This window comes from Lolium rigidum, chromosome 2 (assembly GCF_022539505.1).
Source record: "Lolium rigidum isolate FL_2022 chromosome 2, APGP_CSIRO_Lrig_0.1, whole genome shotgun sequence".
Classification (NCBI taxonomy): Eukaryota; Viridiplantae; Streptophyta; class Magnoliopsida; order Poales; family Poaceae; genus Lolium; species Lolium rigidum.
The window spans coordinates 204310716-204326689 of NC_061509.1; positions in this window are offsets into that span (position 1 = coordinate 204310716).

Genomic DNA, 15974 nt, shown 5'->3' on the forward strand with positions numbered 1-15974 from the left:
TGCCTTGTTGGCGAAGCCGGTGAGAGCATCATTGAGAAGGGCCCTGATGTGGGTGTAGTCTTTCTAGCGGTCCCTACCCGAGTCGAGATAGACCGCATGCGAGTGTTGCGGGTGCACGACGATGAGGGTGCGAGAACTTGTCTCCGCGGAAAACACACGGATTAACCTTTGGAAATGCAAATGGAGATATAGGATAGAATGGTGATGGGGGACTAGCGAGTGATTACTTACTCGGGGAAGTAAGGGATGAGAATGGCGCCCTTTTTAATGTTCGCCAGCATGAAATCCTCGACCTGCTGGGTGGCAATCGCGCTCCCAGCGTTGCAGATGATGCACTCCCGCATATAGAAGGGGTCCATTATCGCGATGGTCGGCGTCCCCTCCTTAACAATCTGGGAAGACAAGCTAAGAGCAACTAGGCGAACCACACTAAAGTGGAGCGCTTGCATGCGATAGATGCTGAAGATGTCGTTGAACCGGATGAAGCACAAGTCCGCGGGGTACTTCTCGACGAAGTTCATGCCAGTTGGCACCTTCGCCACGAAGAGAGGGTAAGCGGGATCTTTTGATTTGAGAAGAATGTTCTCCACATGCCCGACGAGTCTCATGCAAGCTCCTCATATCCGGGGTGAGTTTCTTCGGGACATGCTCCGGCAAGCATCGGTTCACCCAAGTAATGCAGAGGTCGCCAATTGTTTGGCAACTTGTCAAGGAGTGGGACCTTGTCCTTGGATTTGGCCGCCGCCTTGTCTTGGGCGTCCTTCTTATTTGCCCTCTTCCTCTTCTTGGGTTGTAGTGTTGGACCATCCATCGCCGTAGTGGACGTAGCACGGAGTGTGTTTGGGCTCAGCATATTTTTGACGGCGGCGGTGGCGACCTCCTCAGGATTTTCCTCCTCAACCGTTTCTTGAGAATCGAACAGCTTCTTGGAGCACACATATTTCGAGGCCGGCGCATCCTCATGGACAACTTGTGAAGACGTAGGAATATCCCATTGGAAGTTCTCACGTTCGTATTCCTCGGCCTCTGGCGCAGCTGGCTGTTGTGGTGGGGCACTGACCTCTGGCGCAGCTGGCCATTCTGGTGGGGCGATGACCACCGGCGCCGCTGGCTGTCGTGGAGGGATGCTGACATGTGGCGCCGCAAGGTGCTTGTCTTTGCTTGCCGTCGACCCCGAGTAGGTGTTGATCCGAATTAGGGTCTTCGGCCATAGCAGTACCCAACCCTTCAGTGAGGCCAGATTCAACGGGCTATCGTCATCGGCACCATGCGGTTGATTAGGAGGAAACAAATCCTCATAGCCCGGTAACGCCCGATCCACTTCAACCCGGTAAACGTCATCCGCCATATCTCGTGTGTGCCACTTCTTATCCAGGGGCCGAAGGATGGACCCCCTCGCGACGTCTTTGAGTTCGTCGTTTACTCTCATCAGGAAGGTGCATGGCGTTGAGAGCGCCTGCGAGAACATGTGTATGGTGTTAGAGAGAGGGCAAGGATGATGAAACTAATATATTAACTTGATGTACACATTAGTTAATTACCGTGAGGGCGTTGAGCTCGGCTAATGTCGACGGTCCGGCACATGCGGCGGCGGGCGTGCAAGTAACGGAGGGGCTGCTACCCGGCATGGACGGTGAATACCTAGCACCAGCGACATTGCCGGCGGCCGGAGGAGTCTCCATTATAACATTGTCATTGCCGGCGGACGGCGGCGCCATCGAGTTGCTGCCGTCGAAGCTAACCACTTGCATTTTCGGGGGGGGGGCTTGTTTGCCACCCTCATACCACGCGTGTAGAGCGTCGAAATCTGCTTGGACCGAAGCGGCGACTTCAGCTTTGACTTCGAGTACGAGTGTAGCTTTGAGTTGCGGTACCAGTTGCGGTACCAAACCAGCTTGGACTTGGGCTAGGATTGACTCCCTCATTTCCTCCGCCTCCCGCTGCTTCCTCTCACTGTGCGCATTTTTATCGGCCGCAGATGACAAGCCGTAGTGACCATGCTTGTGGCCTGTACCGGCGCCAGCCACACGACCTCTATGCGGCCTTCTCGTAGGTGAATGCTCATTGACGATGTTTAGCGCCCGTACGAGAGGCTTGTCCCATGCTACCCTGCCCGTCGACGCCTGGGACGAGGAGCCTTCGTCACCTTGAGAAAGTCTTTGTCTTTCTTCTTCACGCGAACCATTTAGAAATGTTGCTACTATTATATGAACGATACTTGATCTAATTAAACCGGTAAATTGCTTACCAGTTTTTTCTCCAACGACAGGACCTTCTTGTCGTTCGTGAACCAAATTATGTCGGTTACGACCTTTGGGTCCGTGACAAGTTCCCCGGTTAGTTTCTTCTTATGGTACCGGGACCTGATGAATCTTCTTTCAAGCGGGTCCTTGTACTTGAGCCAGGGGTTCTCAATGCCGGCATTTACATACGCCTCGTCCTCCTTCGCCCAATAGGGCTCCTTTCCCTCGTACCCACGGCTCCCAAGGTTGTGGTTGCCGATGTTAAGCTCCCGCATTTCCTTCCCCCACAACTTGCAATTCTTGGTTGCTTGTAGCTCTTCATTTGCCACAAAAGCATCAAAGTCCGCATGGGTGACATGCAGAAAGGCGGAGTGGACCTCTTCGAAACCTTTGCCCTCAGCAATCAGCTTCCGCACCATGTACTTATAGCTGCTGAGGTGTTTGGTGAACTTCAGGAAGGCTTGTGAGTTCACAATGTTGTTGGTTTGATGACTGGAGGCGTAGTCGCCTAGGAACTTGTATCGTGCATGCAACCTCGCAATGAGCTGGGCTCGCAAAGGCGCTTTGTTCTCAGCTCGGAGGTCCGTCTCGTTGAGATTGATGACCTCTCGGAGGATACATGCCAGTTGGTTGCCGTACCCCTTGGCAACATCCTTAGGCTCCACCGGCAAACCACTGGCGGGGTCCACCTCTTTTATTGTGTCTCTGCCGGTGGCGACCGTGTTTTGGCGCCTTGCCTTCCGCGACCTCTTGGAACCACTTGTCCCGGTGCCACTACTCCCGGCGGCGCCGCTAGGATCGTCGCCGCTTGTCTCGCCGCCACCCCCGGCGGCGCCGGTTGCCTCATCGCCGCTTGGCACATAGGTACTACCCCCGGCGGCGTCGCTTGCCTCGTTGCCGCTTGGCTCGTCGGCACTCCCCCAGCGTCATCCTCCATCTCATGGTCCTCGTCGCCGCCAACACCAGCGGCCTCGGCATCCTCCTCCGTCCTAAAGAAGTGCCTATTGTAGTGCTCCTATAATTCTTCTTGAGACGCCATGGTGGCTTGCACTAATAGAAGATGAAAAAGAGTTAGAATTCACGGAAAAGTTCGGCATGACCTTTGCTAAAAATTGGTCATGCCGAGTGCTAGAATTGCCGGAACGGAAATGAATCGACATTCCGGCACTCAATAGCAACTCAATCCCTGCAAACATATATATACAATTCAACCATATATAGCATTTCCAACATCACATCTACATCCACTTGTCCCGATGCTTACACCATAACCATCAAGATCTCAACCATCACCATATATATAACAACTTCATTTCACCGGTATCATTTTACAAATATAACCAGAGAACTCCACCTAATGAACTAAATACCACCAGTAGCATTTTAAAAATGGGATTTCTATTTTCGTGCCCTCGGTTCCTTAGTTGTACTCAGTTTTCCCCAGCTCCTTAGTTTTTCCTCAGTTTTACCCAAACTTTTGTCTGAAACCATCACACGTGATGTAACGGCCAGTTGCCCGACGGTTGACCGTTATCTTCTGACTAGTGGGGCCACGTAGAGCCCGCAAAGACACGTCGGACCATCCATCTTTGTTTGACCGTAAGCATCGTCTGTATCCCCGACCAAAACGCGAACGAGTGGGGCTTCGGTATATCGAATGACAAGTGGGGCCATGACGCTGATACAAGGGGCAATACACGGGTAGGATTAGATTTTTAAATGGAGCTCTACAGCGATGGCACGGAGGAGGTGGCATGCGGGGTGCCGAGATGAGATCGACGTCCACAATGAACCGCATGAGGCGAGACCGGACGCATTAGATAGATATGAACTAGACGCGTTTAACCATGCAAAGAAGAGAAGAAATGGTCGACGACATCGAAGACTACGTCAAAACTTTGACTGACCGTGTCGGACACGAACACGAGCAATGTAGAGAAAACTAGTGTCTCTCCTTTCCGGCGTGTATAGGTGGGTGCTAGGAGAGTGTGGTGGCGAAGGGAAAGACCTCGCGGCGGTCCGTGGCGTCCAGAGCATAGCGGGTCGGCGTGGCCGTGCCCACGGCGGCGTGCATGCATGTTCGGCATTGGCATCAGCATGTACGTTCGGCATTGGCCTCGGCGGTATCTCCGGTGTGTCGGTGATCGAATGAGGGGACGGGATTGAGGGTGCATCCCGACGTTGACCTAGCAGATGGCGGCGAGCATAGCCGTTCCGACCATGCCGATATCGGCATCGGCATCGTTTGGAGTCCGTGGTGCTCGAATCAAGTTGGGATTTGTTTCTCGTAGGCCAAAATGAATTTGAAACAAGTTTCATGTTGAAGGTTAGGTAACGAAAGTTTGTAACTATCCCAAAATTATACTAGCGCCATGGTGAGGTTCTTTTTGATAGAGCTATACGGTTGGGCAAACTTTTTGACACTTTTTAGATAGGGTTCCTTGTTGTTACACGTATGGCATCATGTATGGAAAATTTGTGGTCATTTGGAGATGTTCGAAAAAATCACTTTGCTTAAGCGCATGCCGTTTCGTCTCGCTGAAACCAGCTTTTCTAACAAGGTGATTTTTTCTACCTTCTCTAAATAACCTCAAATTTCATACAAGCTGATCTTCTATACATAGATAGATAGATTGTTTCGTTTTTACATTTTTCGAACTTTTTATTTCCCTTTATAATACCCAATTGATTTTCAGGTCAAAACCTCGAAAACACAGCATCATGTATGGCATCATTTCACCCTAAATTTCAAATTTTCTGAAACTTTCCCTTTTAGATATTCCTTGTTGTTATAGGTATGCCATCATGTATGCCAAACTTGGTTAGGTCTCACTGAAACCAGCTTTTGTAACAAATTAGGTGATGGTTTATCATTTTTTTTGCGTGAAAAGTAATGGCAACAACAAATCGGTGATGGTTTATCATTTTTTTGCGTGAAAAGTAATGGCTACAACAAATTGTTGATGGTTTATCATTTTTTTGCGTGAAAAGTAATGGCAACAACAAATCGGTGATGGTTTATCATTTTTTTGCGTGAAAAGTAATGGCTACAACAAATTGTTGATGGTTTATCATTTTTTTGCGTGAAAAGTAATGGCAACAACAAATCGGTGATGGTTTATCATTTTTTTGCGTGAAAAGTAATGGCAACAACAAATCGGTGATGGTTTATCATTTTTTTTGCGTGAAAAGTAATGGCTACAACAAATTGTTGATGGTTTATCATTTTTTTGCGTGAAAAGTAATGGCAACAACAAATCGGTGATGGTTTATCATTTTTTTGCGTGAAAAGTAATGGCTACAACAAATTGTTGATGGTTTATCATTTTTTTGCGTGAAAAGTAACGCCTAAAATAGTTTATAATTTTTAGCGCGTGAAAAATAATACGGAAAACCGCCCTTCGAGCATACTTAGAGGGTGGAAGCTAATTAACCGCCAACGAGAGAGAGAGGGTTATCCTGCCCGTTCCCTATATCATACGATCAACGGTCGGCGGGCACGATCCGCGTGACATGGGCTAGACCAATCAGGGCGATGATGCACGTCTGCGAGAATTTGTGAAGAGAGGGCAAAACTGAGTACTATCAAGAAACCAAGGGCACTCGAGTAGTAAACAGACTAAGGGATTCAAATTTGAGATTTGAAAAATGGAAAATGTGTGTTTTGTACAATGAAACCCATCTTGGCCTACCTCAAACTATTTGCAATACCAATATACATCGAGTGTGAGAATTGTGGCCTCATTTAGACAAAGTATGATTTGGGGGAAGCTGTTTTGGGAAGGGCTTGTTGTGGAAAACCATGCACCTTCATAGCTACTAGGTGATTTGAGAAGTGGCAATTTGTGGTAAAACTTGATTTATCTATGATTTATCTATGATTTGAGAAGTGGCAATTTGTGGTAAAGACTCCATGAGTAAGTGCCACTCTTTTTAGGATTTTTTTGCACATTAAATGACTCATTTAACTAGTTAATCCCATTTGTTGACTCTCCGTTGACCAGCCACTTGAGGGTAAAACTGAGTATATTGCACTAGCCGGTATTAGCACTCGAGGGGAAAATTGAGCACACAAAAAATGCTAGTATAAGACTCGAGGGTATACCTGAGTATATCTAAATTTCCAGGGTTAGACTCGAGGACACGTGCAATTGTTGACGCGTAGACGCGGGTCGCGGTGGAGAAGTCGAGACGTGCAATCGTGGACGCGTGTCGCGTTGCGAAGTCCAAGACGTGCGGACGTGCACCGGTGCACGCGTAGGACGCGGGTCGCATTAACCACCCCTCGCCTTTATAGACGCCTCCTCGCACTCTCTCTCGTCACTCTCACTCGCTCACGCATCGCCAACTCTCTCACGTCCCATCATCTTCTCCAAAGCAAAAAACCCTCTCCCTCTCCCTCTTCCTCTTCCTCCGCCGTAGAGATGGACAAGGAGAATGCCAATCCCATCGTCGAGGTGGGCGCAAAGCGCGACGCCTCCATCTTCGGCGCCGTCCCCTATTCGGACGACGACGCCTCCGCCGCCGCCGCCGCCGCCGGTGCATCGGACGCTGCTGCCGCCGGTGGCAGTCAGATCCCGGCGGGATGGGTCGACCCCTACGACCCCGTGCCGTACGTCCCGCCCCCGAACCCCTACGACACCTCCCTGGAGGACCCATGGAACGAGGTAACTACGGTTTGCTTCCTTTTTTGTTCCCCATTCCTTTTTGAACCCTATTTTTGCTGGTGTAGATGGATCTGTAGATGGATGAGTATTGGGCTAATATTTGCGCCGATTTTATTCCATTTTGTTTTGATCACTTCTTGATTTCGTTTAAGATTTGGGGTTCGGCTGTTCGGTTAATTTATGCAAGTAATATTGGATCTCAATCAGTTAATTTATGCAAGTAATCATGGGATCTCAATCAGTTATTTTATGCACTAATCAAAAGATATCAACCGTTTAATTTTGCAAATAATCTCGAATGTGTTCAAGTTTAGATCTAGTTCAGATCTAGAATCTGTTTCTTTGCCTATGATGAATGGTTGGGCACAAATTTTACAGGGAGGGTTCAGCGAACCATTGCTGTGTACAAATCTGTTGTGCATGAGCTTTAGTTCGCTAACACCTTCCCTCGTAGATATATAATCATGTCCACTCTAACCGAGGCTGACTCTGTTTTCTTAACTTTGTTATCATGTACGTTAGTCATCGTTGCAACTCATTCACTAGTTTCTGTTTGATATGGATCGGATGTACGGCAGCGACGTCGGCAGCGACGAAGAGGAGGAGGACGTCAAGACTCGCCGGAGTCCTGCGGAGGCTGCAGGTCGGCCGATACATCTCCTACTTCGCCAAGGAGGTGTACGAGTGCCCCTTCGCACCGGGAGACTCGGCGCCACGGACTTCAACCGCCTCGTCACGCATGCTGAGAACATCAGCAACACCTTCCCCAACGTCGGCACGACGGTGAACGTCCACTCCTTCCGCGCCAAGCACGTGGCGCTCGGCATGCACCTCCGCAGCTTGCGGCGGGTGGAGATCTCCGCCGGCCGCATGCCTCCGCTCAAGCCCAAGGCTCCCAAGGGGAGCAAGAGCAACAAGTGGAGGCGAGAGCCGGATGGGGTAGGCGGAGTCCCCGGACGTGTGCTGCTGCTGCTCGCTGCCTCCTAGTTTGTTGTTGGGATCCCTTTGTTGTTAGCTAGGGATCCCTTGTTGTTATGTTAATATGATGGTGTCTGTGAAGAACCTCGTTACTATGTTGGCTGCTGTGTATGCAGCCTATTATCTATCCATATTATCTAGGGATTATCTATCCCTAGTCTACTATATTTTGTTGGCCGTACTTAGTTTTCTTGATTTACTATGACTGTGAATTTATCGTACATTATCCTGGAGATTTGCTTCTAGATTTAACTACATACATATGGACCGGAGGGAGTACTAGATTTGCTGCCATATTGGGCAAACAACGAGGGCCAAAAGGCACAAATAATTGAAGAAAGTCAGAAATGCAAGCTTCTCTAGATTTTATACTAATTTGGTGAAAAGGACAGAGAGAAAGAGGGGAAAAAGGTGCACTAAATAATGCCAATTTGGGGCCGAGAGAGACGGAACCCAGCTCCTGCTCACGTGCAACCAAACGCTTCTCGTCCTGTCCCACGCGGTCCCTTTCTACCAGCCCCACGCGACGCGGGCCCACACGACGCGGCCCCACACGACGCGGCCCCACACGTGACGGAACGGTCAACTAAACGGGAATCCTGCCGTCTGAGTTGCTTCTGCGGGTTTCAGACAAACGTTTGGGGGTAAAACTGAGGAAAAACTAAGGAGCTGGGGAAAACTGAGTACAACTAAGGAACTGAGGGCACGAAAATAGAAATCCCTTTAAAAATATAACCAGAGAAAAGAACTTTTCATTTTCATTTGCAACAACTTAGCATTAAAACAGCACAAAAATGACATGATCTAAACCAACAGTAGTACCAACAGTAGTAGTACCAACAGCAGTAGTATTTGTTTATGACAGCCATGAATTTATATATATATGGTAGTAGCATACCACCATACCACCATATCTCAAATTCTCAAATTCTCAAATTGGTTTACTGACGCCTCTCCTCCAAGCACCAACAGCAATAGACGATATCATTTTATACTAGCAATAGAACAAATTTATTTTCTTTTATTGTTTACCTACACATTACTACTTAATTACAACAGAAATACAGCCTTGGTCATGCATAGCACCAATTTAAATCCTAAATCATAGGTACCTTATCATTTTAATTTTGTTTTAAATGAACCAGATAAGGAACATAGCACCAATTTTCATTTTCTTTTAAATGAACCAGAGAATCTCATGTGTCATTTATCATTTGTGGATTATCAGAAAGCTCCAATTATAAATCAACTAAATGAACCTAGCTAGCTACTGTCCATTTGCAACAGCACATCATATATTTGCAAAAACACATCATACATTTGCTAAAAAAAATCAACCTGATTTCCTGATACATCTAGGAGTTTTCTCCAACCTAAGTGCCTAACACTACTAGGGAAAAGCCTATAGGTGGAGGCAAGTGGTGCCGGCGCACCACCTTGTGCATGCGCCGGTGGAAATCATTGCCGGCGCACCACATTTCAGCCGCGCCGGCGATGAAGGAGTGCTGCGGCGCACCTCGGGGAAAGGCTCGCCGGCGCTATTTCCTGGCATGGCCCCGGCCGATTCGGGCCAGGCCCAAGAATCAGTTGCCGGCGCACCGGCCCGGTGGTGCGCCGGTGGAAAATTTTCTATTGCCGGCGCACCCCCGGGCCGGTGCGCCGGCAATGATTCTTGGGCCTGGCCCGGTTGTGATATAGCCGAAAGGGGTATATGTTGCCGGCGCACCATGGTCCAGGTGCGCCGGCAATAACTCGGCGAGTTATTTCAGCCACCAACCAGCCCACTCACTCACACACTCACTACACTCCACTTCTCCACACAAACCCGAGCCTTCTCCCAACCCAGCTCATTTTTGCCCATTTCTATCCCCAATTTCACCAATTTGACCAAACAAAATCAAAATTTTTGAGCAAATCTTCCCTTCCTACATGCATCTCCCACATCCCCCTATGTAGATCTAGATCTACTATCCCGCATTGACCGCTCAATCTAGATCTAGATCTAGAAAGTCGGCTTCCATACGCCATTGTCGCGGCGCGTCGTCTCGATCTTATCGACGAATATATCAAACAAATAGGTGATTAATGAACAAATTAAGGAATGAAATCGATGTATGTTGGACATTTGAAGAAAAGCTCTCGTGTGTGGCATATATATATGTTGTGCTTGTGCTTGTGTGTGTGTTGGCGTTGAAAATGAGTTGCCAACGTTGCGCCGAAATGTTGATTCTTCAAGTTTCCGTTTCGGCACATTTACGGCGCTCCTATGTCCTACCGTGTAGGAAGGTCATGCCGAAATTTTCCGTGAAAACTACCGACGGATGCATGGTTCTAATGAATTATGTAATCTTACCATGCGAGCGATAATGGTTATCGAGATGAGTGAAAGCATCGTGATGAGATATCTGAAACACGCGATCATCGACATGTATGAAAATAACCGCACGGAGGTATTGTGTCCGTGCCGGAGATGCAAACGAGGGAAATGGTTTGACCCGTATTCAGGCAAGTTGCGGGGGCACCTGCTCACTAATGGTTTCATGCATGGACACACTCAATGGATGAGTGATGATGGCGCGGAGGTCAATGGGGCGACGGCGGCAGTTGGTAAAAATGGCCGGCAAGAAGGAGGGCATCATGATGCGATGACGATGAAGAGTTTGTCGCACATGACGATAACCTTGACGACGACAATAACCTTGAGGACGACAATAACCTTGACGACGACGAAGAGGTGCCGCTAGCTTCGGTCGTGCGGGACCCTCATCTTCAAGATCTGCTTCTCGAAAAGACGAAAGGCGCCAAGCGGAAATCAAAGCTTGAGCAACTCGAGATAGACTCGAATACTCCGTTGTACGACTCAGGTCGCGGGTTGGGGGAGTCTCGCTTGAGAGTAGCTCTCGATGTGCTGCGGATGAAGGCGAAACACGGATGGACGGACACAAGCGTCGATGACATCCTGGAATACGTGAAAGATCTCCTTCCTGCCGGGAACACGTGTCCTGGTAGTCTAGCCGAGGCCAAGAGAATCACGTGCCCTCTCGACTTACCCCACGAAAAGTATCACGCCTGCATCAACGACCGTATCATGTATCGCAAGGAGCACATGGACAAGACCAAATGTCCTGTGTGTGAAGCTGAACGGTACAAGAAAGGGAAGAAGAAAGCTCCTCGGAAAGTTGTGTGGTACTTCCCGCTCGCCCCCGGCTTCAACGGTTCTACGCGGACCGCAAGGAAGCAAAGCTCATGCGCCGGCACGCGAAAGAAAGGAGGCGGTGTTGAATGATAAAGAGCGGATTGAGCACCCAGTGCTGACGCACCCTTCGGATGCAAGCCGGTGGAAAGCATTAGACAATGAATTCGGAAGTTTTGGGGCAGATCCCGAAACATCGGGTTGGGTGCGAGCACGGACGGATTCAATCCGTTCGGAAACCAGAGCAGCACACATAGCACATGGCCCGTGTTTGTATGGATCTACAACCTCCCGCCACAGGCTGTGCATGAAGAGGAAGTACATACGGATGAGTATGCTAATTCAAGGGCCGACACAGCCAGGAAACGATATCAACATGTATCTCGAACTATTAAAGGAGGAGCTTGAAACGTTGTGGGCGGAGGAAGGGGTAGATACATGGGACGCCGTCGCGGAAGAATATTTCCCTTTGAGAGCCGCGTTGATCACGACGGTGCAGGACTACCTCGGATACGGTTACACTTCGTGCCGGGTGTGCCATGGACACAAGGCATGTGTCGGGTGCATGGAAGAGACGATGTTTTTGCAGCTTGGTAAGGATGGCTCTTCGAAAACAGTTTACATGGGGCATCGAAGGTGGCTACGTAAAACCGACCCGTGGAGAAAGCGTGGAGATCTGTTCGATGGTACAAATGAACCCCGAGGACCTCCACGTAAGAAGAGCGGCGAAGAGATCGATACATTACTGAAAGGTTGGAAGGAGTGCCCTGCGCCAGGAAAGATTCGTCAAAAGCTCGGAGAGAAGAAGAAGAAAAAGGAAACGACGCCGCTCATTGGTGTATGGAAAAGGAGGTCCGTGTTTTGGGACTTGCCGTACTTGGAAAATTCTCGATACACCTCACTGCCTTGATGTCATGCATATTACAAAGAACGTGTGCGAGAGCTTGCTTGGCACTCTTCTCAACATGCCGGACCGGACCAAAGATGGGCCGAAAGCAAGACATGACCTGAAAGTTTTGGGCATCAGGGAAGAGCTTCAGATCCCGCCGGCCCAAGAGGGACAGATCGGAGGAGGAGGCGGACGGCGGTCGAAGCGCAAAAGGATTAAGCAGCCGGACTATTCACTGTCCCCCTCTGCTTCACTTTTAGTCCGGCCGAGGTCGATCAATTTTTCAATTGCCTTGTAGGAGTCGAGTGCCCTTCGGTTACTCCGGGGTAATAAGCGGATACATGGACCCCAAGAAACGAAACTTCAGCGGCATGAAGTCTCATGATCGTCACGTGATGATGACGCGAGATTCTTCCGGTTGCAATCCGAGGTATAATGGATGACCATGTCCGTGCAACGCTGATCGGGCTCGTAACTTCTTCGACGTCATAACTCGGAAGTCGATAAGCGTGAAGAAACTCGCAAGGCTCCGGGAAGAGATCGTGGTGATCCTATGTGAGATGGAGATGTACTTCCCGCCTGCATTCTTTGACGTGATGGTCCATCTGTTGGTCCATATAATGGATGATATCGTCGGTCTAGGGCCGGCATTCTTACACAACATGATGCCGTTTGAAAGAATGAATGGGGTCATTAAAGGATACGTTCGTAACAGGTCACATCCGAGATGGAAGCATCGTACGGGGCTGGCTCACCGAAGAGTGCATCTCTTTACGCACGAATTATCTAGACATCGAGGACCCTGTTGGTTTGCCTCAAAACAAGTACCTCCGTAGGTTCGAGGGAGTAGGCCACAAAAATGTAAGGAAGGAACTGCACGTGCACATGTCCGGTCGGAGTTCCGACTTTGACGAGGGCCAACTTAGTAGCGCTACAACACATTGACTTGATCGATCCTTGGTTGAAAGAGCACAAAACCATGATAGAGAACAGTGGCAAGCCGATGATGACGGAAGCAGAAATATACGGAGAGCACAACTCCTCTTTTGCGCGGCTGGTTCAAAGACCACATTGATGCTAATCCCCCACCAATGGATTCGACAAGGATAAACTAGTATTGGCCTTGTCACATGGCCCCGCGCCCAACATCATGACTTACCAAGCGTACGATATCAACGGGTACACATTCTACACGGAAGAAAAAGACAAGAACAGTGTTTACCGAACTCGGGGGTAACGATGGATTCTCGGACGGGTGACGTAAAGACTAGATACTACGGAAGAATCGAGGAAATGCGGGAGCTTAGCTACGTCGGGGAGAAAGTGTCGATGTTCCGTATCAGATGGGCTAAGAGCGTCGAGAAAAGAAGACCGGTATTTCACCACCATGTTTCTACCCGAAGCCAACAAATCAAAGTCCACGAACGCCACCGCGCGAGAATGAGCCATGGGTGCGGCAGAACACGTGCACCAATGCTTCTTCATAACCGACCCATCCAGGCCTAGCCGTGTTATCGTGAGGAGAGGCAAGAGGACCATCGTCGGAATGGATGGAGTCGCCAACGAGGAAGACTTCGAAGGACAAGTCGGAGACCCAATGATGGAAGAATCCGAGGACGAAGACACAACATACACCACAAGAAGAAGCGGGACCACGCTACCGAGGTCAGGTCGACCCTTCAAAAGAAGAAGTCACGACACGGGGCTAAATTATTCAACGACGAGCAAGAAAAGCAAGAAGAAAGCGAAACACTCTTCTCAATCAATGATGTAAAAATTTATTTGCAATCTATAACTCATATTTTGTGTAATTCATAACTACTCATATGGTCATGGCCAATATTTTATGTATGACTAATTAATATTGTGTTGGTCAATATTGTATGCATGCATGTATATAACTCATATTTTTTGCAATGCATAACTCATATTGCTTGGTTATTATCTTGAAAAGAGAAGGAAATAAAATAGTATAGGATTTGTGGGAAAAAAGAAACATAAAAGAAAGTGAAAAGAAATAAAGAAAAGAATAAAAATAAAAGAATAAAAAGAAAGTGAAAAGAAATAAAGAAAAGAATAAAAAGAAATGGCCAGCCAGGTTGGGGGACAAGTCCCAGGTATAGCTGGGCTCACCTTATTGCCGGCGCACCACCTGTTTGGTTCGCCGGGGTAAGTTGTCCCCGGCGAACCAAACATGTGGTGCGCCGGCAATAAGGTGAGCCCAGCTATACCTGGGACTTAACCGCTGCGCGATCCTCTCTTCTCCCTCCCCATTCCCAGTCGATCGAACCGCGCCGCCACCGTCGATCTCGAGCGTCGCCGCCACCATCGATCTCGAGCGCCACCAAGATTCCTCGCTGCACGCCGGAGCCTCCACCAGCCCCCACCACCTGCCCGTACGCCGCCGCGTGGAAGGCCCGGATCCACCGCTCGCCCGCCGCTACGGAGAGGAGGAGCAGGAGCAGGGGAGCCCCGGATCGACCTGCCGCTACCCCGCCGCTACGAGAGGAGGAGCAGGAGCGAGGGAGCCCGGACCTGCCGCTAGCCCGCCGGCCATCGACCCCCTACTGCTAGTCGGGTAATTTCTCCTTCTCCTCCTCCGCCCCCAATCCCACTAGGAGCATCTTATTTTTGTTCTTGCGGTAGTTGAATTCTTGCGCCGATTCTTGTATTACTCATAGCAAATTGAATTTGATGCTCGGTTCATAGCAAATTTGATGCCCTGGTTGGCCACTAGTTCATAGAAAATGCCCTGGCTGCCATGTCACTGCTAGGGTTTCACCCACACTAGGGTTGCAAATAAAGATGTTGAATTACACACTAGGCAGTATGTTGGTTCTTCATTAAATGAAAATGAAAATTGGTTACGCACTAGGCAGTATGTTGAATTACACACTAGGCAGTATGTTTTGCTAGATAAATTGGTTTAGTTAAATCTTAAACATGTTCTCAAGAATTTGGTTTTGCTAAATGAAAATGAAAATGAAAATGAAAATGGTTTTGCTAAATGGTTAAATGAAAATAAAATGCTCATGCTTATGCTACTGCAATCAAGTTGAAAATGAACTTTATATATGTTGGTTTTGCTAAATGGTTAAATGAAAATAAAATGCTCATGCTTTTGCTAAATGGTGTTGCATGCTCATGCTAATAATATGAATGAAATTCATAGGTTAATTTGTTCTCTCGGTTTGAAAAAGGAAAATGAATGCTAGCGAGTATGTTAGTTCTTGATTAAATGCATTCTACTGGTTTGCTAGGTAAAGAAGCGAGCAGGTTTAGCTCACCAAACCATTTATAAAATGCCCAGTAAAATGCTAGCATCTTGATCTGGTGTTCTCTCGGTTTAAAAATGCTAGCATTTTGGTACTTTATGCTACTTTATGCTACTTTATGATGGTTCTCTAGTTGGCGGTAGCTCACTCGGTTCAATTGTTTAGTTCAAAATGCTCATGCATGCTCACTGGTTGTAAATTAATTTGGTTCAAAATGCTCATGCATCATTACCTACTCGCCAAAAAAAGAAAATGAAATAGAGGTTTGGCTCAAAATTGATTTTGTTTAGTTAATTTTACTAGTGCAAGTCAATATGATCCCTTGGATTTCTGCTTGGTTACCTTTGGTTAACATTGCAAGAAATAGGGTTCAAATTGGAAATAGGGTTCTCTGGTTTGAATTTTTGAATGCTAAAAATTGGTTTCAAATTCTAGCAGTAGGTTTCAATTTTTCTGGACCCCAAGTAATTCCCTGAAGCTTATGTATATATAATCTATTTGGTTTCTCTCGTTGGGGGTATATGATTGTGGTGCCCCTGTTTGGATGATTTTATTCATCCACACATATTTTTCTTGCTTGTGATAAATTGATGACCCATTTACTTGATGTACATGCTTCTCTGGAAATGAATTGGGGTTTTTTATTATAGTGGAAATGCTACTGGTGGTATTTAAATGCTGATGCTATGCATCTTGCTGTCTTGTGCATATTGCTGTTATGGTTATGGT